Source organism: Theropithecus gelada, chromosome 5, assembly GCF_003255815.1.
Source record: "Theropithecus gelada isolate Dixy chromosome 5, Tgel_1.0, whole genome shotgun sequence".
NCBI classification, from domain to species: Eukaryota; Metazoa; Chordata; class Mammalia; order Primates; family Cercopithecidae; genus Theropithecus; species Theropithecus gelada.
The window spans coordinates 74,621,641-74,624,660 of record NC_037672.1 but is presented as its reverse complement, the minus strand read 5'-3'; the positions used below and the strand labels follow the sequence as shown (position 1 = coordinate 74,624,660).

The 3,020-nt window shown below is 43.8% G+C and overlaps 1 pseudogene across 1 annotated transcript; it reads right to left on the bottom strand.

Moving 5' to 3' along the window:
* Positions 1-1,722: 1,722 nt before the first annotated feature.
* On the bottom strand, positions 1,723-2,631 carry LOC112624329 (annotated as a pseudogene). Its single transcript, XR_003119388.1, has one exon. The product of XR_003119388.1 is annotated as a 40S ribosomal protein S2 pseudogene (transcript).
* Between the last annotated feature and the right edge of the window lie 389 nt (positions 2,632-3,020).

Sequence of the window (3,020 nt, the reverse complement as noted above, 5' to 3'; positions counted from 1 at the left end):
TGGTTTCATCAGTTCAAGCTGCTTCTGTGTTGAAATAAGTCTGGAGAAAAAGGTCAATGAATGTAATTTGCCTTCTAAAATTCACATGATCCTGTGTCATGGTTTTGTCAAGTCGATTTTTATGAAGTTGCAAACACAGTCAGACCTAGCTAGGCAGCACTTTTGTCAAATGTTGGTAAGATACACCACTCAACTATCTTTAGTAGTACTTCTCCTTAACAGAAAGCATGCAAGAAACAGATAAATTGATGGTAATACACAAGAGTTAATATTTAGATATATATTTCTAATAATTTTTACTAGTTTATATCACACAACTTTAAAAAATGACATAGAAACCACAAATGCGTACACACAGCTAAGTTAACTCATAGGGAAACCTATCACATTTAGAGAAAAAATATATGATCAACTTAAGACAAAATTGTGATGTAGGCAATTTTGTCTTCTTCTATGCAGTCTTCCCCTGCTCTACTAGCAATTTCACTTCCCCAGCTGCAAGTGTCTGGTGGGCTTGTGATCTTATTCACAAGTATTCCCATCTTAGTGTGGTACCCGTTCAAGTTGTCTGCATCTTTACTTAGGTTTGAGTTAAAGACTATATCTGCGTAGTATCTGGCATCCTCAAGGGAGTAAGAAAGACGTTTTGGAATGCAGTGAAGCTGTCTTCCCTTACACCCTGAAATCACTCACATGTGGGTAGTTTTCTATTCTACTTACGCATAAGGATTTCTCTACAAGAAAGATACCCTTTCTGCTTGTATAACTGAATCATTCTCCTGAATTTACAGCTTCAACCCCTCTATCAGTCATTGTGACAGCACTTCACAGCAATACAACAAGAGAGATTGAAGACAAAGACAACTGATCTGCCCACCAGTCAGATGTGATTACAGCTCTGCACATCAATGTTTAGACTACAAGGCAATGTATACCATCTTTATCACAATCAGATGAGCCACTTACTGTTCATTATCTGGGGAAAGCATAAAAGAGAACACATAGTACCAGACATATTGTGTCGTCTTTCTTTCACTGAAAAGTAAAACTGGAGGACAGAAACGAAAATTAACCAATTTAGGGATTCAGAACTTAGCTGAATTTGTTATTTAACATCAGAGATATGTCACCTTTTTATTTTAGTTCTTTGAAGAAAAGAGCTAGCTAAGAATACAGGGAGGGAGAGAGGACACTGCAATGCCTCTAATTTTGTTTCAATTTTTGGTCATGCTCAGTGTCAGGTAGGAAATACTGAGATGCAATAGAAAGCTGCCCTTTCTTAGGTTGAATCAGAGAAAGAATAACACAAGATTAGCAAGATCCTGTTTGAAGCATAGCTGGTTATGTAAGAGTCCCAGAAAGGGTAGTATAAAGTCAGTAGAGGATATAAATGGAGTTGATAATGTCATCTAAGTAAGTTCTATTACCCATCTTCCCAGGAATCTGCCCTAACTGTATCATCAACAAGGTATTATTTAAAAAATGGTAGTTTTATACAGCTCAAGTCATCTTTTAATCATGAAGTTCTATTGATAGACTTTTAATGGCAATGCAGAATAATTAATTGACTACACATTGTACACACCTACTTGGTTTTTAAATTAATAGTAATAAGTAAAAAATGTTATATTTTGTATATTTTAATAATTTAAGTCAATTAAATTTTTAGCCTAGGTTTATTTATTTCTTTTCTTTCTTTCTTTTTTTTGTAACAGGCTTAATTCACTTTATTTTTCTTGTATAAAAACCGTATGTTGTAGCCACGGCTGGAGCCTGGGTCCACTGCACGGAGACTCTGGTGTGGGTCTTGACAAGGTGGTCAGTGAATTCCTGATAGGGAGACTTGGTAAACACAGTCTCCTTCCTGAGGTCAGGGGTCAGGTATCTGTAGGTCTTAGAGATGGCATCAAAGGTGGCCTTGGCGAAGTTGCCCAGGGTGGCAGTGCAGCCCCGGTCTGAGGTGTAGCGGTTATCAATACCAGCCATCATGAGCAGCTTCTTGGGCACAGGCGCTGAGACGATGCCAGTTCCCCTGGGTGCAGGGATGAGGCGCACCAGCACAGAGCCGCAGCGGCCTGTCACCTTGCAAGGGACGGTGTGGGGCTTGCCGATCTTGTTCCCCCAGTAGCCTCTGCGCACCGGGACAATGGAGAGTTTGGCCAGGATGATAGCCCCACGGATGGCGGTGGCCACCTCCTTGGAGCACTTAACACCCAGGCCGACGCGGCCATTGTAGTCCCCCATAGCAACAAACGCCTTGAACCTGGTGCGCTGGCCAGCACGGGTCTGCTTCTGCACCGGCATAATCTTCAAAACCTAGTCTTTGAGAGAGGCCCCCAAGAAAAAGTCAATGATCTCAGATTCCTTAATGGGCAGAGAGAAGAGGTAGATTTCCTCCAGGGACTTGATCTTCATGTCCTTGACCAAGCGGCCCAGATTGGTGACGGGCATCCACTCTTTATCCTCCGCCTTGCCTCCGCGAGCTCCGCGGCCTCGGTCCCGGCCCGGTCCACTGCCGCGATCCCGGCCCCGGATGCCACTGCCGAAACCTCCGCGGAAGCCACCGCGGTTCCCCATCCCAGGGCCACCAGGGTCTCAGGGCCCCCCCGCTGCAGCGGCGCCATCCGACATTTGGTGTATTCTCGGAGAAGAAGCTTTATTTATTTCTTTATTTTGAGACAGAGTTATGTCTGTAGCCCAGGCTGGAGTGCAGTGGCACGATCTCGGCTCACTGCAACCTCCACCTTCCGGGTTCAAGCAATTATCCTGCCTCAGCCTCCCAAGTAGCTGGGACTACAGGCACACGCTGACATATCCGGCTAATTTTTTTTTTTTTTTTTAGTAGAGACAGGGTTTCACTGTGTTGCCCAGGTTGGTCTTGAACTCCTGAGCTCAGGCAATCCTCCCCCCTTGGCCTCCCAAAATGCTAGGATTAGAGGTGTGAGCCACCACGCCCAGCCTAGCCTAGGTTTATGAACAATAAAATAGTACCATTTCCCATTTATTTGGCTCACGTTCAA